This window comes from Oncorhynchus tshawytscha, unplaced genomic scaffold (assembly GCF_018296145.1).
Source record: "Oncorhynchus tshawytscha isolate Ot180627B unplaced genomic scaffold, Otsh_v2.0 Un_contig_2793_pilon_pilon, whole genome shotgun sequence".
NCBI classification, from domain to species: domain Eukaryota; kingdom Metazoa; phylum Chordata; class Actinopteri; order Salmoniformes; family Salmonidae; genus Oncorhynchus; species Oncorhynchus tshawytscha.
The window spans coordinates 40,355-65,000 of NW_024609181.1; the positions used below are offsets into that span (position 1 = coordinate 40,355).

Consider the following 24,646-nt stretch of genomic DNA (forward strand, 5'->3'; position numbering starts at 1 on the left):
TCCATTACCAATATCAGAACATGGTACTAACCTGTCCATTACCAATATCAGAACATGGTACTAACCTGTCCATTACCAATATCAGAACATGGTACTAACCTGTCCATTACCAATATCAGAACATGGTACTAACCTGTCCATTACCAATATCAGAACATGGTACTAACCTGTCTATTACCAATATCAGAACATGGTACTGTCCATTACCAATATCAGAACATGGTACTAACCTGTCCATTACCAATATCAGAACATGGTACTAACCTGTCCATTACCAATATCAGAACATGGTACTAACCTGTCTATTACCAATATCAGAACATGGTACTAACCTGTCTATTACCAATATCAGAACATGGTACTGTCCATTACCAATATCAGAACATGGTACTAACCTGTCCATTACCAATATCAGAACATGGTACTAACCTGTCCATTACCAATATCAGAACATGGTACTAACCTGTCTATTACCAATATCAGAACATGGTACTAACCTGTCCATTACCAATATCAGAACATGGTACTAACCTGTCCATTACCAATATCAGAACATGGTACTAACCTGTCCATTACCAATATCAGAACATGGTACTAACCTGTCCATTACCAATATCAGAACATGGTACTAACCTGTCCATTACCAATATCAGAACATGGTACTAACCTGTCTATTACCAATATCAGAACATGGTACTAACCTGTCTATTACCAATATCAGAACATGGTACTAACCTGTCCATTACCAATATCAGAACATGGTACTAACCTGTCCATTACCAATATCAGAACATGGTACTAACCTGTCCATTACCAATATCAGAACATGGTACTAACCTGTCCATTACCAATATCAGAACATGGTACTAACCTGTCCATTACCAATATCAGAACATGGTACTAACCTGTCCATTACCAATATCAGAACATGGTACTAACCTGTCCATTACCAATATCAGAACATGGTACTGTCCATTACCAATATCAGAACATGGTACTAACCTGTCTATTACCAATATCAGAACATGGTACTAACCTGTCTATTACCAATATCAGAACATGGTACTAACCTGTCCATTACCAATGTCAGAACATGGTACTAACCTGTCCATTACCAATATCAGAACATGGTACTAACCTGTCCATTACCAATGTCAGAACATGGTACTAACCTGTCCATTACCAATGTCAGAACATGGTACTAACCTGTCCATTACCAATGTCAGAACATGGTACTAACCTGTCCATTACCAATGTCAGAACATGGTACTAACCTGTCCATTACCAATGTCAGAACATGGTACTAACCTGTCTATTACCAATATCAGAACATGGTACTGTCCATTACCAATATCAGAACATGGTACTAACCTGTCTATTACCAATATCAGAACATGGTACTGTCCATTACCAATATCAGAACATGGTACTAACCTGTCTATTACCAATATCAGAACATGGTACTAACCTGTCTATTACCAATATCAGAACATGGTACTAACCTGTCCATTACCAATGTCAGAACATGGTACTAACCTGTCCATTACCAATGTCAGAACATGGTACTAACCTGTCTATTACCAATATCAGAACATGGTACTGTCCATTACCAATATCAGAACATGGTACTAACCTGTCTATTACCAATATCAGAACATGGAACTGTCCATTACCAATATCAGAACATGGTACTAACCTGTCTATTACCAATATCAGAACATGGTACTAACCTGTCTATTACCAATATCAGAACATGGTACTAACCTGTCCATTACCAATGTCAGAACATGGTACTAACCTGTCCATTACCAATGTCAGAACATGGTACTAACCTGTCCATTACCAATGTCAGAACATGGTACTAACCTGTCCATTACCAATATCAGAACATGGTACTAACCTGTCCATTACCAATATCAGAACATGGTACTAACCTGTCTATTACCAATATCAGAACATGGTACTAACCTGTCCATTACCAATATCAGAACATGGTACTAACCTGTCCATTACCAATATCAGAACATGGTACTAACCTGTCCATTACCAATATCAGAACATGGTACTAACCTGTCTATTACCAATATCAGAACATGGTACTAACCTGTCCATTACCAATATCAGAACATGGTACTAACCTGTCCATTACCAATATCAGAACATGGTACTAACCTGTCTATTACCAATATCAGAACATGGTACTGTCCATTACCAATATCAGAACATGGTACTAACCTGTCTATTACCAATGTCAGAACATGGTACTAACCTGTCTATTACCAATATCAGAACATGGTACTGTCCATTACCAATATCAGAACATGGTACTAACCTGTCTATTACCAATATCAGAACATGGTACTGTCCATTACCAATATCAGAACATGGTACTAACCTGTCTATTACCAATATCAGAACATGGTACTAACCTGTCTATTACCAATATCAGAACATGGTACTAACCTGTCCATTACCAATGTCAGAACATGGTACTAACCTGTCCATTACCAATGTCAGAACATGGTACTAACCTGTCTATTACCAATATCAGAACATGGTACTGTCCATTACCAATATCAGAACATGGTACTAACCTGTCTATTACCAATATCAGAACATGGAACTGTCCATTACCAATATCAGAACATGGTACTAACCTGTCTATTACCAATATCAGAACATGGTACTAACCTGTCTATTACCAATATCAGAACATGGTACTAACCTGTCCATTACCAATGTCAGAACATGGTACTAACCTGTCCATTACCAATGTCAGAACATGGTACTAACCTGTCCATTACCAATGTCAGAACATGGTACTAACCTGTCCATTACCAATATCAGAACATGGTACTAACCTGTCCATTACCAATATCAGAACATGGTACTAACCTGTCTATTACCAATATCAGAACATGGTACTAACCTGTCCATTACCAATATCAGAACATGGTACTAACCTGTCCATTACCAATATCAGAACATGGTACTAACCTGTCCATTACCAATATCAGAACATGGTACTAACCTGTCCATTACCAATATCAGAACATGGTACTAACCTGTCCATTACCAATATCAGAACATGGTACTAACCTGTCCATTACCAATATCAGAACATGGTACTAACCTGTCCATTACCAATATCAGAACATGGTACTAACCTGTCCATTACCAATATCAGAACATGGTACTAACCTGTCTATTACCAATATCAGAACATGGTACTAACCTGTCCATTACCAATATCAGAACATGGTTCTAACCTGTCTATTACCAATATCAGAACATGGTACTAACCTGTCTATTACCAATATCAGAACATGGTACTAACCTGTCTATTACCAATATCAGAACATGGTACTAACCTGTTTATTACCAATATCAGAACATGGTACTAACCTGTCTATTACCAATATCAGAACATGGTACTAACCTGTCCATTACCAATATCAGAACATGGTACTAACCTGTCCATTACCAATATCAGAACATGGTACTAACCTGTCCATTACCAATATCAGAACATGGTACTAACCTGTCTATTACCAATATCAGAACATGGTACTAACCTGTCCATTACCAATATCAGAACATGGTACTAACCTGTCCATTACCAATATCAGAACATGGTACTAACCTGTCCATTACCAATATCAGAACATGGTACTAACCTGTCCATTACCAATATCAGAACATGGTACTAACCTGTCTATTACCAATATCAGAACATGGTACTAACCTGTCCATTACCAATATCAGAACATGGTACTAACCTGTCCATTACCAATATCAGAACATGGTACTAACCTGTCCATTACCAATATCAGAACATGGTACTAACCTGTCTATTACCAATATCAGAACATGGTATGAGTATTGTAGTGTGTGTGTGTGTGTGTGTGTGTGTGTGTGTGTGTGTGTGTGTGTGTGTGTGTGTGTGTGTGGCGGGTGTGTGTGTGGTGTTAGGGAGTAACGGGGAGTGTCTGGCCGGGAGGAGAGGAGGGTGGGGGCATATGGCATGATATCTGTTCAGCACTGGGCCACTTTCCAGAGTATGTGAAGGGTGGGGGCCGAGGTGGGACGGGGAGGGAGGGAGGAGAGACGCTCAACAAGGGGGAGGGAGGCAGAGAGAGGGACTTTCCCTAGACAGACCTGACCCCAGCCACAGAGAACAACGTCTGCAGAGAGAGAAGACCAAACTACTGAGCTCTACCTCAGAGATATCCAGGAGAGACCAGAACTAAAGACTCAGGACTAGACCCAGAATCCAGGACCCAACACCTAGGACCCAGGGCTCTTTAACTAGGCCCAGGACTCTGACCCAAACCCAACACCCAGACCCAGGACTAGACCCGGACATCCAGGACCCAACACCTAGGACCCAGGGCTCTTTAACTAGGCCCAGGACTCTGACCCAAACCCAACACCCAGACCCAGGACTAGACCCAGACATCCAACCCCAGAACCAGGGAGAGACCAGGGTACTCTGACCCATAAAGGATCTAGGAGCGGGTTCTGTTACACAGGAACTCTCCATACCCAGCCATGCCTGCCTCTGGAGGAACAGAGTGAGTAATACACCAGTGTTATAACTAGCTTAACTAAATCACCAGGGTAACAGAGTACTATAACAGTGTTATAACTAGCTTAACTAAATCACCAGGGTAACAGAGTACTTTAACAGTGTTATAACTAGCTTAACTAAATCACCAGGGTAGCAGAGTACTACAACAGTGTTGTAACTAGCTTAACTAAATCACCAGGGTAACAGAGTACTATAACAGTGTTATAACTAGCTTAACTAAATCACCAGGGTAACAGAGTACTATAACAGTGTTGTAACTAGCTTAACTAAATCACCAGGGTAACAGAGTACTATAACTGTGGTATAACTAGCTTAACTAAATCACCAGGGTAACAGAGTACTATAACAGTGTTATAACTAGCTTAACTAAATCACCAGGGTAGCAGAGTACTACAACAGTGTTGTAACTAGCTTAACTAAATCACCAGGGTAACAGAGTACTATAACAGTGTTATAACTAGCTTAACTAAATCACCAGGGTAGCAGAGTACTATAACAGTGTTGTAACTAGCTTAACTAAATCACCAGGGTAACAGAGTACTATAACTGTGGTATAACTAGCTTAACTAAATCACCAGGGTAACAGAGTACTATAACAGTGTTATAACTAGCTTAACTAAATCACCAGGGTAGCAGAGTACTACAACAGTGTTGTAACTAGCTTAACTAAATCACCAGGGTAACAGTACTATAACAGTGTTGTAACTAGCTTAACTAACTCACCAGGGTAACATTCATTAGGTATCAAACGGACTGGCACTACCTGAACTTGTCCAATAAGAAACACTCACATTTGTTTTTCATTTCAAAATGTTTTGCTAAGTTGTGCACTAATGACTATGACCCACGTTTCCATTCTGCACTTGGTCTTATTATATCCATGAAGCAATAAGGGCTGAGATGAGGCCAGGACAGGTCTGTCCTCTAGTCTTTGTAAACAGAGCTGTAGACTGGGCTAAATTCAGATCATCGTCACATGGAGAAACAGGAGCTATGTGGGGCAAGTGTGTGTGTGTGTGTGTGTGTGTGATTCTGTGGGTGTGTGATTCTCTGTGTTGTGTGTCATTCTGTGTGTGTGTGTGTGATTCTGTGAGTGTGTGTGTGTGTGATTCTGTGGGTGTGTGATTCTCTGTGTGTGTGTGTGATTCTGTGTGTGTGTGTGATTCTGTGTGTGTGTGTGATTCTCTCTGTGTGTGTGTGTGTGTGTGTGTAACTGTATGTGTGCTGGTAGTCCTAAAGGGGAGGATTTCTCCACTGCTATCCTGAAGCAGAAACACAGACCCAATAGACTGGTGGTGGATGAAGCCCACAATGAAGACAACAGCATCGTCAGCCTCTCACAGGTGTGTTACCAGTCTCAGCTGTGTGTGTTGTCAGTCTCAGCTGTGTGTGTTGCCAGTCTCAGCTGTGTGTGTTGCCAGTCTCAGCTGTGTGTGTTGTCAGTCTCAGTTGTGTGTGTTACCAGTCTCAGCTGTGTGTGTTGTCAGTCTCAGCTGTGTGTGTTGCCAGTCTCAGCTGTGTGTGTTGCCAGTCTCAGCTGTGTGTTGCTCCTTGCTGTCCCCAGTCCACCTGGCCATGCTGCTGTTCCAGTTTCAACTGACCTGAGCCCTAGGACCATGCCCCAGGACTACCTGACATGATGACTCCTTGCTGTCCCCAGTCCACCTGGCCATGCTGCTGCTCCAGTTTCAACTTCCACCTGACTGTGCTGCTGCTCCAGTTCAACTGTTCTGCCTTATTATTATTCGACCATGCTGGTCATTTATGAACATTTGAACATCTTGGCCATGTTCTGTTATAATCTCCACCCGGCACAGCCAGAAGAGGACTGGCCACCCCACATAGCCTGGTTCCTCTCTAGGTTTCTTCCTAGGTTTTGGCCTTTCTAGGGAGTTTTTCCTAGCCACCGTGCTTCTACACCTGCATTGCTTGCTGTTTGGGGTTTTAGGCTGGGTTTCTGTACAGCACTTTGAGATATCAGCTGATGTACGAAGGGCTATATAAATAAATTTGATTTGATTTGATTTGATTTGTGTGTTGTCAGTCTCAGTTGTGTGTGTTGTCAGTCTCAGCTGTGTGTGTTGCCAGTCTCAGCTGTGTGTGTTGCCAGTCTCAGCTGTGTGTGTTGCCAGTCTCAGCTGTGTGTGTTGCCAGTCTCAGCTGTGTGTGTTGCCAGTCTCAGCTGTGTGTGTTGCCAGTCTCAGCTGTGTGTGTTGCCAGTCTCAGCTGTGTGTGTTGCCAGTCTCAGCTGTGTGTGTTGCCAGTCTCAGGTGTGTGTATTACCAGTCTTAGGTGTGTGTATTACCAGTCTCAGGTGTGTGTATTACCAGTCTTAGGTGTGTGTATTACCAGTCTCAGGTGTGTGTGTTGCCAGTCTCAGGTGTGTGTATTACCACTCTCAGGTGTGTGTATTACCAGTCTCAGGTGTGTCTGTGTGTTACCATAATTTAAAATGTATAACATATTTTTTTTTGGGGGGGATCACTGAACTACACACAATACCCCATCCTGTCAAAGTGGAATCGTTTTTCTAAATGTTTACTAATTCATTCAAGATGAAAGATGAAATATCTTGAGTCAATAAGTGTTCAACCCCTTGGTTATGGCAAGCCTATGTTTGAATGACTACCTCACCCCACACATGCTATTATCTGTAAGGTCCCACAGTCGAGCAGTGAATTTCAAACACAGATTCAACCACAAAGACCAGGAAGGTTTTCCAATGCCTTGCAAAGAAGAGCACATATTGGTAGATGGGTAAGCATTTCAAAAGTCAACATTGAAAGTCCCTTTCAACATGGCGAAGTTATTAATTACACTTTGGATAGTGTATCAATACACCCAGTCACTACAAAGATACAGGCGTCCTTCCCAAATCAGTTGCCGGAGAGGAAGGAAACCGCTCAGGGTTTTTCACCAATGGTGACTTTAAAACAGTTACAGAGTTTAATGGCTGTGATAGGAGAAAACTGAGGATGGATCAACAACATTTTAGTTAGTCTGTACAGAATAAAAAGATTCCAAAACATGCATTCTGTTTGCAACAAAGCACTGAAGTAATACTGCAAAATATGTGGCAAAGCAATTCACTTTTTGTCCTGAATACAAAGTGTTATGCTACACAACACATCACTGAGTACCACTCTCCATATTTTCAAGCATAGTGGTGACTGCATCATGTTATGGGTATGCTTGTAATCATTAAAGACGGGGAATTTTTCAGGATAAAAAATCTACGGAATGGAGCAAAGCACAGGCAACATCCTAGAGGAAAACCGGGTTCAGCCTTCTTTCCACCAGACACTGGGACATTAATTCACCTTTCAGCAGGACAATAACCTAAAACATAAGACCAAATATACACCGGAGTTGCTCACCAACCAAGAGTGGCAGAGTTACAATTTTGATTTGAATCACATTGGAAATATATGGCAAGACGTGAAAATGGTTGTATAGCAATGAACAACAACCAATTTGACAGAGCTTGAAGAATATTATTTTAAAAAATGTGCAAATGTTGCACAATGCAGGTGTGCAAAGCTCTTAGAGATTTACCCAGAAAGACTCACAGCTGTAATCACTGCCAAAGGTGCTTCTACAAAGTATTGACTCAGGGGTGTGAATAGTTCAGAAAATTAGATATTTTTGTATTTAATTTTCATTAATTTTGCGAACACCACACTTTTTTTTGGGTCATAATGGGGTAATGTGTGTAGATGGGTGAGAAAAAAATGCTATTTAATCCATTTTGAATTCAGGCTGCAACACAACAAAGTGTGGAATAAGTCAAGGCACTGTGTCTCCAGTCTCCAGCGTGTGTATTACCTCCTGTGTCTCCAGTCTCCAGCGTGTGTATTACTTCCTGTGTCTCCAGTGTGTGTATTACTTCCTGTGTCTCCAGCGTGTGTATTACTTCCTGTCGCCAGTCTCCAGCGTGTGTATTACTTCCTGTGTCTCCAGTGTGTGTATTACTTCCTGTGTCTCCAGCGTGTGTATTACTTCCTGTGTCTCCAGTCTCCAGCGTGTGTATTACTTCCTGTGTCTCCAGTCTCCAGCGTGTGTATTACTTCCTGTGTCTCCAGTCTCCAGCGTGTGTATTACTTCCTGTGTCTCCAGTCTCCAGCGTGTGTATTACTTCCTGTCGCCAGTCTCCAGCGTGTGTATTACTTCCTGTGTCTCCAGTCTCCAGCGTGTGTATTACTTCCTGTGTCTCCAGTCTCCAGCGTGTGTATTACTTCCTGTGTCTCCAGTCTCCAGCGTGTGTATTACTTCCTGTGTCTCCAGTCTCCAGCGTGTGTATTACTTCCTGTGTCTCCAGTCTCCAGCGTGTGTATTACTTCCTGTGTCTCCAGTCTCCAGCGTGTGTATTACTTCCTGTGTCTCCGGTCTCCAGCGTGTGTATTACTTCCTGTGTCTCCAGCGTGTGTATTACTTCCTGTGTCTCCAGCGTGTGTATTACTTCCTGTGTCTCCAGCGTGTGTATTACTTCCTGTGTCTCCGGTCTCCAGCGTGTGTATTACTTCCTGTGTCTCCAGCGTGTGTATTACTTCCTGTGTCTCCGGTCTCCAGCGTGTGTATTACTTCCTGTGTCTCCGGTCTCCAGCGTGTGTATTACTTCCTGTGTCTCCAGCGTGTGTATTACTTCCTGTGTCTCCGGTCTCCAGCGTGTGTATTACTTCCTGTGTCTCCGGTCTCCAGCGTGTGTATTACTTCCTGTGTCTCCAGTCTCCAGCGTGTGTATTACTTCCTGTGTCTCCAGCGTGTGTATTACTTCCTGTGTCTCCAGTCTCCAGCGTGTGTATTACTTCCTGTGTCTCCAGCGTGTGTATTCCTTCCTGTGTCTCCGGTCTCCAGCGTGTGTATTACTTCCTGTGTCTCCAGTCTCCAGCGTGTGTATTACTTCCTGTGTCTCCATTCTCCAGCGTGTGTATTACTTCCTGTGTCTCCAGCGTCTGTATTACTTCCTGTGTCTCCGGTCTCCAGCGTGTGTATTACTTCCTGTGTCTCCAGCGTGTGTATTACTTCCTGTGTCTCCAGTCTCCAGCGTGTGTATTACTTCCTGTGTCTCCCAGGCGAAGACAGAGGAGCTGCAGTTGTTCCGTGGCGACACGGTTGTCCTGCTGTGGGGGGAGGAAGCGGCGTGAGACGGTGTGTATCGTGTTGACAGACGACACCTGTCCAGACGAACGCGTCCGCATGAACCGCGTCACACGCAACAACCTGCGGGTACGCCTCGGTGATGTCATCAGGTAGGCTACTGTACTGATCACCTGTGTGATGTCATCGGGTAGACTACTGTACTGATCACCTGTGTGATGTCATCGGGTAGACTACTGTACTGATCACCTGTGTGATGTCATCGGGTAGGCTACTGTACTGATCACCTGTGTGATGTCATCGGGTAGACTACTGTACTGATCACCTGTGTGATGTCATCGGGTAGACTACTGTACTGATCACCTGTGTGATGACATCGGGTAGACTACTGTACTGATCACCTGTGTGATGTCATCGGGTAGACTACTGTACTGATCACCTGTGTGATGACATCGGGTAGACTACTGTACTGATCACCTGTGTGATGTCATCGGGTAGACTACTGTACTGATCACCTGTGTGATGACATCGGGTAGATTTCTCATTAGAGATATACAATTCTGGTAAGTTTCCAGGTTTTCCAGACATCCTGGTCGGAGGATTCCAGGAAGGTTCTAACCAGGATTTCTGGGAAATGTGGGAAATGCCTGTGTGCTGACTCTATATGGATGCAGGTAGGAAGCCTAGCAGTTAAGAGCCATTGGCTTTTAACCAACAGGTCGCTGGTCCGAATCCCCGAGACGACTAGGTGAAAAGTCTAAAAACAAATCACATTGAATGCTGATGTGCCTTTGAGCAAGGCACTTAACCCTGATTCCTCCTGTTAGTCACTCTGGATAAGAGCGTCTGCTAAATGACTAAAAAATAAAATGTCTGCTTACTCTGAACCGGATTACATTTACATTTTAGTCAGTCGCAAATTGAGTCTATTTTTGGCCTAAAAAGCACTTTCAATGAAGATTCTCTGTGTGTGTGTGTCTGTGTGTGTGTGTCTGTGTGTGTGTGTGTGTGTGTGTGTGTGTGTGTGTGTGTGTGTGTGTGTGTGTGTGTGTGTGTGTGTGTCTAGTGTCCATGCATGCCCAGATGTGAAGTACGGCGTGCGTATCCATGTCCTGCCGATAGATGACACCATTGAAGGGTTAACGGAAACCTGTTCGATGTCTTCCTGAAACCCTATTTCTTGGAAGCCTATCGGCCTGTACACAAAGGTACTCATAACTGTTGTACAAAAGGTAGACCGACCCTACTGGCCCTTACACAGAGGTACTCATAACTGTTGTACAAAAAGGTAGACCGACCCTACTGGCCCTTACACAAAGGTACTCATAACTGTTGTACAAAAAGATAGACCGACCCTACTGGCCCTTACACAAAGGTACTCATAACTGTTGTACAAAAGGTAGACCGACCCTACTGGCCCTTACACAGAGGTACTCATAACTGTTGTACAAAAAGGTAGACCGACCCTACTGGCCCTTACACAGAGGTACTCATAACTGTTGTACAAAAAGGTAGACCGACCCTACTGGCCCTTACACAGAGGTACTCATAACTGTTGTACAAAAAGGTAGACCGACCCTACTGGCCCTTACACAGAGGTACTCATAACTGTTGTACAAAAAGGTAGACCGACCCTACTGGCCCTTACACAAAGGTACTCATGACTGTTGTACAACAAGGTAGACCGACCCTACTGGCCCTTACACAGACGTAATCATAACTGTTGTAGAAAAAGGTATACCAACCCTACTGGCCCTTACACAGAGGTACTCATAACTGTTGTACAAAAAGGTAGACCGACCCTACTGGCCCTTACACAGAGGTACTCATGACTGTTTTACAAAAAGGTAGACCGGCCCTACTGGCCCTTACACAAAGGTACTCATGACTGTTGTACAAAAGGTAGACTGGCCCTTACACAGGCGTACTCATAACTGTTGTACAAAAAGGTAGACCGACCCTACTGGCCCTTTGACAAAGGTACTCATAACTGTTGTACAAAAAGGTAGACCGACCCTACTGGCCCTTACACAAAGGTACTCATAACCTTTGTCTATGAATTGTTTATATAACGTATAATTATTATATAACTTCTGATATTCCATCAAGTTGTAATAACTTTTTCTAACATTTCTGACATTCTATAAACTGGCAACAAGACTTGAAGTCCTACAGCTGATAATTTATTACAACACTGTAATTCAACTAGCAGTTCACTATTTGGAAGTAGCTGTTTAGTTGTTAGTTGTTGAGTAGCTGTCATCATTGTTGTGTTGCTAGGCGACATCTTCCTGGTGCGAGGGGGCATGCGGGCTGTGGAGTTCAAGGTGGTGGAGACAGACCCCGCCCCCCACTGCATCGTCGCCCCGGATACCGTCATCCACTGCGAGGGACAGCCAATCAACAGAGAGGTCTCTTTGTAAAATCACACTTTTTTATTGAATTGGGCCAAAACAAACTCTACAACAGGGGAGTCCAACTCATTCCATGGAGGGCCCAGTGTCGGCTGGTTTTGGTGTCTTCTTTTAAGACCTAGACACCCAGGTGAGGAGAGTTCCTAACTAATTAATTACATGCACAAGGGATCAAGTACAAGGGAGGAGAGAAAACCTACAGGCACAGACACACGGTCTTACAGGAATTGAGTTTGACAACCCTGCTCTAAAATGTTGTGAACATTTCCCAAACTGAATGTCTGACTGACTGATTGACAGCATGTTGTACCTGTGAGGGTCTAATATTGTCTTCCCTTGCCCCTCCCCCTGCCCCTGATGGGTCGAGGAGGAAAGTCTGAATGATTGACAGAATGTTCTCCCTGTGAGGGTCTCATATTGTCTTCCCTTGCCCCTCCCCTGCCCCTGACAGGATGAGGAGGAGAGTCTGAATGATTGACAGAATGTTCTCCCTGTGAGGGTCTCATGTTGTCTTCCCTTGCCCCTCCCCTGCCCCTGATGGGTTCGAGGAGGAAAGTCTGAATGATTGACAGAATGTTCTCCCTGTGAGGGTCTCATATTGTCTTCCTTGCCCCTCCCCCTGCCCCTGATAGGACGAGGAGGAAAGTCTGAATGATTGACAGAATGTTCTCCCTGTGAGGGTCTCATATTGTCTTTCCCCTGCCCCTGATAGGACGAGGAGGAGAGTCTGACTGACGTAGGCTATGATGACATTGGAGGTTGTCGTAAACAGTTAGCTCAAATCAAAGAAATGGTGGAGCTTCCCCTCAGACATCCTGGACTATTCAAGGCTATAGGAGTCAAGGTGATATATCCATCCCTCTATTTATACCTCTATCTGTCTGTTCTGTCCGTCCACCCATCCCATTTCAAAGCTCCGAGTGGCGCAGCGGTCTAAGGCACTGCATCTCAGTGCTAGAGGCGTCAGTACAGACCTGGTTCGATCCCGGGCTCTTTTACAACCGGCCGTGATATGGAGTCCCATAGAGTGGCGCGCATTTGGCCCAGCGCCGTCTGGTTAGGGGAGGGTTTGGCCCAGCGCCGTCGGGTTAGGGAGGGTTTGGCCCAGCGCCGTCGGGTTAGGGGAGGGTTTGGCCCAGCGCCGTCTGGTTAGGGGAGGGTTTGGCCCAGCGCCGTCTGGTTAGGGAGGGTTTGGCCCAGCGCCGTCGGGTTAGGGGAGGGTTTGGCCCAGCGCCGTCGGGTTAGGGGAGGGTTTGGCCCAGCGCCGTCGGGTTAGGGGAGGGTTTGGCCCAGCGCCGTCGGGTTAGGGGAGGGTTTGGCCCAGCGCCGTCGGGTTAGGGGAGGGTTTGGCCCAGCGCCGTCGGGTTAGGGAGGGTTTGGCTGGGGTAGGATGTCATTTTAAAATAAGAATTTGTTCTTAACTGACTTGCCAGGTTAAGTAAAGGATTTTTAAAAAATCATTCATCCAGCCTCCTCTCCTCTCCTCCCCTCCCCTCACCTCTCCTCCCCCCTCCCCTCCCCTCCTCTCCTCTCCTCTCCTCTCCTCCTCCCTAGCCTCCCAGGGGTATTCTGCTGTATGGACCTCCAGGTACAGGGAAGACACTGGTTGCCCGGGCCGTCGCCAACGAGACTGGAGCATTCTTCTTCCTCATCAATGGTGAGACCTCTGACCTCCAACCCCTGACCTCCTAAACCCTCTAACCTTTTACCTCTAACTCCTGACCTCAAACCTCTAACCCATCTAACCCCCAATCTAACAATACTGGAGCCTTCTTCTGATTCAGCGATGAGGGGCATCCGGTCATGTATTTCCTGTGTGTAACGGCCATTCCAGTCCCCCAGTTTACCCCAATCCCAATCCATCCCCATACACCTATTCATAGGTCATAACGTATTCTAACTCCCTCTCCCAGTCTTGCGGTTAGGTAGGAGGGAAAATACATTTTGGTTCGGGGATTATCTTCCTTCTGTCTCCTGTGTGTTACGCTGTATTGTGTCCCCAGGTCCTGAGATCATGAGTAAGATGGCCGGGGAGTCAGAGAGCAACCTGAGGAAAGCCTTCGAGGAGGCAGAGAAAAACTCTCCCGCCATTATTTTCATAGACGAACTGGATTCTATCGCTCCTAAGAGAGAGAAGGTGAGGAGGGAGGGACAGGAGCAGAGAGAAGGTGAGGAGGGAGGGAAAGATTGGATTCTATCGCTCCTAAGAGAGAGAAGGTGAGGAGGGAGGGAAAGGGGCAGAGAGAAGAACAGTAGAATACAAGTGGGGAGAAAGAAAAGCGTGTGTGTGTGTGTGTGTGTGTGTGTGTGTGTGTGTGTGTGTGTGTGTGTGTGTGTGTGTGTGTGTGTGTGTGTGTTATAACTGTGTCTGATCTAATGCAGTGGTGGGAAAAGTACCCAATTGTCATACTTGAGTAAAAGTAAAGATACCTTAGCAGAAAATGACTCAAGTAAAAGTGAAAGTCACCCAGTAAAATACTAGATCAGTAAAAGTAAAAAAATAAAATAGGTTTTAAATATACTTAATTATGAAAAGTAAATGGCATTGCTAAAATGTACTTAAGTATCAAAAGTAAAAGTATAAAACCATTCCAGACGCCAAGATTTTCTTGTTTTTATTTTATTTACAGATAGCCAGGGTCACGCTCCAACATTCAGACATCATTTAATAACCAAGCATGTGTTTAGTGAGTCCACCAGATCAGAGTCAGTAGGGATGAACAGGGATGTTCTCTGTTTAGTGAGTCAACCAGATTAGAGGCAGTAGGGATGATCAGGGATGTTCTCTGTTTAGTGAGTCAACCAGATTAGAGGCAGTAGGGATGATCTCTGTTTAGTGAGTCCACCAGATCAGAGGCAGTAGGGATGTTCTCTGTTTAGTGAGTCCACCAGATCAGATCAGAGGCAGTAGGGATGTTCTCGGTTTATTGAGTCCACCAGATCAGAGTCAGTAGGGATGAACAGGGATGTTCTCTGTTTAGTGAGTCCACCAGATCAGAGTCAGTAGGGATGTTCTCTGTTTAGTGAGTCCTCCAGATCAGAGTCAGTAGGGATGAACAGGGATGTTTTCTGTTTTGTGAGTCCACCAGATCAGAGTCAGTAGAGATGATCAGGGATGTTTTCTGTTTTGTGAGTCCACCAGATCAGAGTCAGTAGAGATGATCAGGGATGTTCTCTGTTTTGTGAGTCCACCAGATCAGAGTCAGTAGGGATGATCAGGGATGTTCTCTGTTTAGTGAGTCCACCAGATCAGAGTCAGTAGGGATGAACAGGGATGTTCTCTGTTTAGTGAGTCCACTAGATCAGAGGCAGTAGGGATGATCAGGGATGATCTCTGTTTAGTGAGTCCACCAGATCAGAGTCAGTAGGGATGATCAGGGATGTTCTCTGTTTAGTGAGTCTACCAGATCAGAGTCAGTAGGGATGAACAGGGATGTTCTCTGCTTAGTGAGTCCACCAGATCAGGGGCGGTAGGGATGATCAGGGATGTTCTCTGTTTAGTGAGTCCACCAGATCAGAGGCAGTAGGGATGAACAGGGATGTTCTCTGTTTAGTGAGTCCACCAGATCAGAGTCAGTAGGGATGAACAGGGATGTTCTCTGTTTAGTGAGTCCACCAGATCAGAGTCAGTAGGGATGAACAGGGATGTTCTCTGTTTAGTGAGTCCACCAGATCAGAGTCAGTAGGGATGATCAGGGATGTTCTCTGTTTAGTGAGTCTACCAGATCAGAGTCAGTAGGGATGAACAGGGATGTTCTCTGCTTAGTGAGTCCACCAGATCAGGGGCGGTAGGGATGATCAGGGATGTTCTCTGTTTAGTGAGTCCACCAGATCAGAGGCAGTAGGGATGAACAGGGATGTTCTCTGTTTAGTGAGTCCACCAGATCAGAGTCAGTAGGGATGAACAGGGATGTTCTCTGTTTAGTGAGTCCACCAGATCAGAGTCTGTAGGGATGACCAGGGATGTTCTCTGTTTAGTGAGTCCACCAGATCAGAGTCAGTAGGGATGAACAGGGATGTTCTCTGTTTAGTGAGTCCACCAGATCAGAGTCAGTAGGGATGACCAGGGATGTTCTCTGTTTAGTGAGTCCACCAGATCAGAGGCAGTAGGGATGTTCTCGGTTTATTGAGTCCACCAGATCAGAGTCAGTAGGGATAATCAGGGATGTTCTCTGTTTAGTGAGTCCACCAGATCAGAGGCAGTAGGGATGTTCTCTGTTTAGTGAGTCCTCCAGATCAGAGTCAGTAGGGATAATCAGGGATGTTCTCTGTTTAGTGAGTCCACCAGATCAGAGGCAGTAGGGATGTTCTCTGTTTAGTGAGTCCACCAGATCAGAGGCAGTAGGGATGATCAGGGATGTTCTCTGTTTAGTGAGTCCACCAGATCAGAGTCAGTAGGGATGAACAGGGATGTTCTCTGTTTAGTGAGTCAACCAGATCAGAGGCAGTAGGGATGATCTCTGTTTAGTGAGTCCACCAGATCAGAGGCAGTAGGGATGTTCTCTGTTTAGTGAGTCCACCAGATCAGAGGCAGTAGGGATGTTCCCGGTTTATTGAGTCCACCAGATCAGAGTCAGCAGGGATAATCAGGGATGTTCTCTGTTTAGTGAGTCCACCAGATCAGAGGCAGTAGGGACATTCTCTGTTTAGTGAGTCCTCCAGATCAGAGTCAGTAGGGATGTTCTCTGTTTAGTGAGTCCACCAGATCAGAGGCAGTAGGGATGTTCTCGGTTTATTGAGTCCACCAGATCAGAGTCAGTAGGGATAATCAGGGATGTTCTCGGTTTATTGAGTCCACCAGATCAGAGTCAGTAGGGATAATCAGGGATGTTCTCTGTTTAGTGAGTCCACCAGATCAGAGGCAGTAGGGACATTCTCTGTTTAGTGAGTCCACCAGATCAGAGTCTGTAGGGATGACCAGGGATGTTCTCTGTTTAGTGAGTCCACCAGATCAGAGTCAGTAGGGATGAACAGGGATGTTCTCTGTTTAGTGAGTCCACCAGATCAGAGTCAGTAGGGATGACCAGGGATGTTCTCTGTTTAGTGAGTCCACCAGATCAGAGGCAGTAGGGATGTTCTCGGTTTATTGAGTCCACCAGATCAGAGTCAGTAGGGATAATCAGGGATGTTCTCTGTTTAGTGAGTCCACCAGATCAGAGTCAGTAGGGATGAACAGGGATGTTCTCTGTTTAGTGAGTCCACCAGATCAGAGGCAGTAGGGATGTTCTCTGTTTAGTGAGTCCTCCAGATCAGAGTCAGTAGGGATAATCAGGGATGTTCTCTGTTTAGTGAGTCCACCAGATCAGAGGCAGTAGGGATGTTCTCTGTTTAGTGAGTCCACCAGATCAGAGGCAGTAGGGATGATCAGGGATGTTCTCTGTTTAGTGAGTCCACCAGATCAGAGTCAGTAGGGATGAACAGGGATGTTCTCTGTTTAGTGAGTCAACCAGATCAGAGGCAGTAGGGATGATCTCTGTTTAGTGAGTCCACCAGATCAGAGGCAGTAGGGATGTTCTCTGTTTAGTGAGTCCACCAGATCAGAGGCAGTAGGGATGTTCTCGGTTTATTGAGTCCACCAGATCAGAGTCAGTAGGGATAATCAGGGATGTTCTCTGTTTAGTGAGTCCACCAGATCAGAGGCAGTAGGGACATTCTCTGTTTAGTGAGTCCTCCAGATCAGAGTCAGTAGGGATGTTCTCTGTTTAGTGAGTCCACCAGATCAGAGTCAGTAGGGATGATCAGGGATGTTCTCTGTTTAGTGAGTCCACCAGATCAGAGGCAGTAGGGATGATCAGGGATGTTCTCTGTTTAGTGAGTCCACCAGATCAGAGGCAGTAGGGATGTTCTCTGTTTAGTGAGTCCTCCAGATCAGAGTCAGTAGGGATAATCAGGGATGTTCTCTGTTTAGTGAGTCCACCAGATCAGAGGCAGTAGGGATGTTCTCTGTTTAGTGAGTCCACCAGATCAGAGGCAGTAGGGATGAACAGGGATGTTCTCTGTTTAGTGAGTCAACCAGATTAGAGGCAGTAGGGATGATCAGGGATGTTCTCTGTTTAGTGAGTCAACCAGATTAGAGGCAGTAGGGATGATCTCTGTTTAGTGAGTCCACCAGATCAGAGGCAGTAGGGATGTTCTCTGTTTAGTGAGTCCACCAGATCAGATCAGAGGCAGTAGGGATGTTCTCGGTTTATTGAGTCCACCAGATCAGAGTCAGTAGGGATGTTCTCTGTTTAGTGAGTCCTCCAGATCAGAGTCAGTAGGGATGAACAGGGATGTTCTCTGTTTAGTGAGTCCACCAGATCAGAGTCAGTAGGGATGTTCTCTGTTTAGTGAGTCCTCCAGATCAGAGTCAGTAGGGATGAACAGGGATGTTTTCTGTTTTGTGAGTCCACCAGATCAGAGTCAGTAGAGATGATCAGGGATGTTTTCTGTTTTGTGAGTCCACCAGATCAGAGTCAGTAGAGATGATCAGGGATGTTCTCTGTTTTGTGAGTCCACCAGATCAGAGTCAGTAGGGATGATCAGGGATGTTCTCTGTTTAGTGAGTCCACCAGATCAGAGTCAGTAGGGATGAACAGGGATGTTCTCTGTTTAGTGAGTCCACTAGATCAGAGGCAGTAGGGATGATCAGGGATGATCTCTGTTTAGTGAGTCCACCAGATCAGAGTCAGTAGGGATGATCAGGGATGTTCTCTGTTTAGTGAGTCCACCAGATCAGAGTCAGTAGGGATGAACAGGGATGTTCTCTGTTTAGTGAGTCCACCAGATCAGGGGCAGTAGGGATGATCAGGGATGTTCTCTGTTTAGTGAGTCCACCAGATCAGAGGCAGTAGGGATGAACAGGGATGTTCTCTGTTTAGTGAGTCCACCAGATCAGAGTCAGTAGGGATGAACAGGGATGTTCTCTGTTTAGTGAGTCCACCAGATCAGAGTCAGTAGGGATGAACAGGGATGTTCTCTGTTTAGTGAGTCCACCAGATCAGAGTCAGTAGGGATGACCAGGGATGTTCTCTGTTTAGTGAGTCTACCAGATCAGAGTCAGTAGGGATGAACAGGGATGTTCTCTGCTTAGTGAGTCCACCAGATCAGGGGCGGTAGGGATGATCAGGGATGTTCTCTGTTTAGTGAGTCCACCAGATCAGAGGCAGTAGGGATGAACAGGGATGTTCTCTGTTTAGTGAGTCCACCAGATCAGAGTCAGTAGGGATGAACAGGGATGTTCTCTGTTTAGTGAGTCCACCAGATCAGAGTCTGTAGGGATGACCAGGGATGTTCTCTGTTTAGTGAGTCCACCAGATCAGAGTCAGTAGGGATGAACAGGGATGTTCTCTGTTTAGTGAGTCCACCAGATCAGAGTCAGTAGGGATGACCAGGGATGTTCTCTGTTTAGTGAGTCCACCAGATCAGAGGCAGTAGGGATGTTCTCGGTTTATTGAGTCCACCAGATCAGAGTCAGTAGGGATAATCAGGGATGTTCTCTGTTTAGTGAGTCCACCAGATCAGAGGCAGTAGGGATGTTCTCTGTTTAGTGAGTCCTCCAGATCAGAGTCAGTAGGGATAATCAGGGATGTTCTCTGTTTAGTGAGTCCACCAGATCAGAGGCAGTAGGGATGTTCTCTGTTTAGTGAGTCCACCAGATCAGAGGCAGTAGGGATGATCAGGGATGTTCTCTGTTTAGTGAGTCCACCAGATCAGAGTCAGTAGGGATGAACAGGGATGTTCTCTGTTTAGTGAGTCAACCAGATCAGAGGCAGTAGGGATGATCTCTGTTTAGTGAGTCCACCAGATCAGAGGCAGTAGGGATGTTCTCTGTTTAGTGAGTCCACCAGATCAGAGGCAGTAGGGATGTTCCCGGTTTATTGAGTCCACCAGATCAGAGTCAGCAGGGATAATCAGGGATGTTCTCTGTTTAGTGAGTCCACCAGATCAGAGGCAGTAGGGACATTCTCTGTTTAGTGAGTCCTCCAGATCAGAGTCAGTAGGGATGTTCTCTGTTTAGTGAGTCCACCAGATCAGAGGCAGTAGGGATGTTCTCGGTTTATTGAGTCCACCAGATCAGAGTCAGTAGGGATAATCAGGGATGTTCTCGGTTTATTGAGTCCACCAGATCAGAGTCAGTAGGGATAATCAGGGATGTTCTCTGTTTAGTGAGTCCACCAGATCAGAGGCAGTAGGGACATTCTCTGTTTAGTGAGTCCACCAGATCAGAGTCTGTAGGGATGACCAGGGATGTTCTCTGTTTAGTGAGTCCACCAGATCAGAGTCAGTAGGGATGAACAGGGATGTTCTCTGTTTAGTGAGTCCACCAGATCAGAGTCAGTAGGGATGACCAGGGATGTTCTCTGTTTAGTGAGTCCACCAGATCAGAGGCAGTAGGGATGTTCTCGGTTTATTGAGTCCACCAGATCAGAGTCAGTAGGGATAATCAGGGATGTTCTCTGTTTAGTGAGTCCACCAGATCAGAGTCAGTAGGGATGAACAGGGATGTTCTCTGTTTAGTGAGTCCACCAGATCAGAGGCAGTAGGGATGTTCTCTGTTTAGTGAGTCCTCCAGATCAGAGTCAGTAGGGATAATCAGGGATGTTCTCTGTTTAGTGAGTCCACCAGATCAGAGGCAGTAGGGATGTTCTCTGTTTAGTGAGTCCACCAGATCAGAGGCAGTAGGGATGATCAGGGATGTTCTCTGTTTAGTGAGTCCACCAGATCAGAGTCAGTAGGGATGAACAGGGATGTTCTCTGTTTAGTGAGTCAACCAGATCAGAGGCAGTAGGGATGATCTCTGTTTAGTGAGTCCACCAGATCAGAGGCAGTAGGGATGTTCTCTGTTTAGTGAGTCCACCAGATCAGAGGCAGTAGGGATGTTCTCGGTTTATTGAGTCCACCAGATCAGAGTCAGTAGGGATAATCAGGGATGTTCTCTGTTTAGTGAGTCCACCAGATCAGAGGCAGTAGGGACATTCTCTGTTTAGTGAGTCCTCCAGATCAGAGTCAGTAGGGATGTTCTCTGTTTAGTGAGTCCACCAGATCAGAGTCAGTAGGGATGATCAGGGATGTTCTCTGTTTAGTGAGTCCACCAGATCAGAGGCAGTAGGGATGATCAGGGATGTTCTCTGTTTAGTGAGTCCACCAGATCAGAGGCAGTAGGGATGTTCTCTGTTTAGTGAGTCCTCCAGATCAGAGTCAGTAGGGATAATCAGGGATGTTCTCTGTTTAGTGAGTCCACCAGATCAGAGGCAGTAGGGATGTTCTCTGTTTAGTGAGTCCACCAGATCAGAGGCAGTAGGTATGATCAGGGATGTTCTCTGTTTAGTGAGTCCACCAGATCAGAGGCAGTAGGGATGAACAGGGATGTTCTCTGCTTAGTGAGTCCACCAGATCAGAGTCAGTAGGGATGAACAGGGATGTTCTCTGTTTAGTGAGTCCACCAGATCAGAGTCAGTAGGGATGAACAGGGATGTTCTCTGTTTAGTGAGTCCACCAGATCAGAGTCAGTAGGGATGAACAGGGATGTTCTCTGTTTAGTGAGTCCACCAGATCAGAGTCAGTAGGGATGACCAGGGATGTTCTCTGTTTAGTGAGTCCACCAGATCAGAGGCAGTAGGGATGTTCTCTGTTTAGTGAGTCCACCAGATCAGAGGCAGTAGGGATGTTCTCGGTTTATTGAGTCCACCAGATCAGAGTCAGTAGGGATAATCAGGGATGTTCTCTGTTTAGTGAGTCCACCAGATCAGAGTCAGTAGGGATGAACAGGGATGTTCTCTGTTTAGTGAGTCCACCAGATCAGAGGCAGTAGGGATGTTCTCTGTTTAGTGAGTCCTCCAGATCAGAGGCAGTAGGGATGAACAGGGATGTTCTCTGCTTAGTGAGTCCACCAGATCAGAGGCAGTAGGGATGAACAGGGATGTTCTCTGCTTAGTGAGTCCACCAGATCAGAGTCAGTAGGGATGAACAGGGATGTTCTCTGTTTAGTGAGTCCACCAGATCAGAGGCAGTAGGGATGATCAGGGATGTTCTCTGTTTAGTGTGTCCACCAGATCAGAGTCAGTACTTATGAACAGGGATGTTCTCTGTTTAGTGAGTCCACCAGATCAGAGGCAGTAGGGATGATCAGGGATGTTCTCTGTTTAGTGAGTCCACCAGATCAGAGGCAGTATGGATGAACAGGGATGTTCTCTGCTTAGTGAGTCCACCAGATCAGAGTCAGTAGGGATGAACAGGGATGTTCTCTGTTTAGTGAGTCCACCAGATCAGAGTCAGTAGGGATGAACAGGGATGTTCTCTGTTTAGTGAGTCCACCAGATCAGAGGCAGTAGGGATGATCAGGGATGTTCTCTGTTTAGTGTGTCCACCAGATCAGAGTCAGTACTTATGAACAGGGATGTTCTCTGTTTAGTGAGTCCACCAGATCAGAGGCAGTAGGGATGAACAGGGATGTTCTCTGTTTAGTGAGTCCACCAGATCCGAGTCAGTAGGGATGATCAGGGATGTTCTCTGTTTAGTGAGTCCACCAGATCAGAGTCAGTAGGGATGTTCTCTGTTTAGTGAGTCCACCAGATCAGAGTCAGTAGGGATGATCAGGGATGTTCTCTGTTTAGTGAGTCCACCAGATCAGAGGCAGTAGGGATGAACAGGGATGTTCTCTGTTTAGTGAGTCCACCAGATCAGAGGCAGTAGGGATGATCAGGGATGTTCTCTGTTTAGTGTGTCCACCAGATCAGAGTCAGTACTTATGAACAGGGATGTTCTCTGTTTAGTGAGTCCACCAGATCAGAGGCAGTAGGGATGAACAGGGATGTTCTCTGTTTAGTGAGTCCACCAGATCCGAGTCAGTAGGGATGATCAGGGATGTTCTCTGTTTAGTGAGTCCACCAGATCAGAGTCAGTAGGGATGTTCTCTGTTTAGTGAGTCCACCAGATCAGAGTCAGTAGGGATGATCAGGGATGTTCTCTGTTTAGTGAGTCCACCAGATCAGAGGCAGTAGGGATGATCAGGGATGTTCTCTGTTTAGTGAGTCCACCAGATCAGAGGCAGTAGGGATGAACAGGGATGTTCTCTGCTTAGTGAGTCCACCAGATCAGAGGCAGTAGGGATGATCAGGGATGTTCTCTGTTTAGTGAGTCCACCAGATCAGAGGCAGTAGGGATGAACAGGGATGTTCTCTGCTTAGTGAGTCCACCAGATCAGAGTCAGTAGGGATGAACAGGGATGTTCTCTGTTTAGTGAGTCCACCAGATCAGAGTCAGTAGGGATGAACAGGGATGTTCTCTGTTTAGTGAGTCCACCAGATCAGAGGCAGTAGGGATGATCAGGGATGTTCTCTGTTTAGTGTGTCCACCAGATCAGAGTCAGTACTTATGAACAGGGATGTTCTCTGTTTAGTGAGTCCACCAGATCAGAGGCAGTAGGGATGAACAGGGATGTTCTCTGTTTAGTGAGTCCACCAGATCCGAGTCAGTAGGGATGATCAGGGATGTTCTCTGTTTAGTGAGTCCACCAGATCAGAGTCAGTAGGGATGTTCTCTGTTTAGTGAGTCCACCAGATCAGAGTCAGTAGGGATGATCAGGGATGTTCTCTGTTTAGTGAGTCCACCAGATCAGAGGCAGTAGGGATGAACAGGGATGTTCTCTGTTTAGTGAGTCCACCAGATCAGAGGCAGTAGGGATGATCAGGGATGTTCTCTGTTTAGTGTGTCCACCAGATCAGAGTCAGTACTTATGAACAGGGATGTTCTCTGTTTAGTGAGTCCACCAGATCAGAGGCAGTAGGGATGAACAGGGATGTTCTCTGTTTAGTGAGTCCACCAGATCCGAGTCAGTAGGGATGATCAGGGATGTTCTCTGTTTAGTGAGTCCACCAGATCAGAGGCAGTAGGGATGAACAGGGATGTTCTCTGTTTAGTGAGTCCACCAGATCAGAGGCAGTAGGGATGATCAGAGATGTTCTCTGTTTAGTGTGTCCACCAGATCAGAGTCAGTACTTATGAACAGGGATGTTCTCTGTTTAGTGAGTCCACCAGATCAGAGGCAGTAGGGATGAACAGGGATGTTCTCTGTTTAGTGAGTCCACCAGATCAGAGTCAGTAGGGATGTTCTCTGTTTAGTAAGTCCACCAGATCAGAGTCAGTAGGGATGATCAGGGATGTTCTCTGTTTAGTGAGTCCACCAGATCAGAGGCAGTAGGGATGATCAGGGATGTTCTCTGTTTAGTGAGTCCACCAGATCAGAGGCAGTAGGGATGAACAGGGATGTTCTCTGCTTAGTGAGTCCACCAGATCAGAGTCAGTAGGGATGAACAGGGATGTTCTCTGTTTAGTGAGTCCACCAGATCAGAGTCAGTAGGGATGAACAGGGATGTTCTCTGTTTAGTGAGTCCACCAGATCAGAGGCAGTAGGGATGATCAGGGATGTTCTCTGTTTAGTGTGTCCACCAGATCAGAGTCAGTACTTATGAACAGGGATGTTCTCTGTTTAGTGAGTCCACCAGATCAGAGGCAGTAGGGATGATCAGGGATGTTCTCTGTTTAGTGAGTCCACCAGATCAGA

The 24,646-nt window shown here is 45.7% G+C and overlaps 1 pseudogene; it reads left to right on the plus strand.

Annotated features, from left to right (window-relative positions):
• Positions 1-4,365: 4,365 nt before the first annotated feature.
• Positions 4,366-24,646, plus strand: part of LOC121844393 — a 44,610-nt pseudogene continuing 24,329 nt past the window's right edge.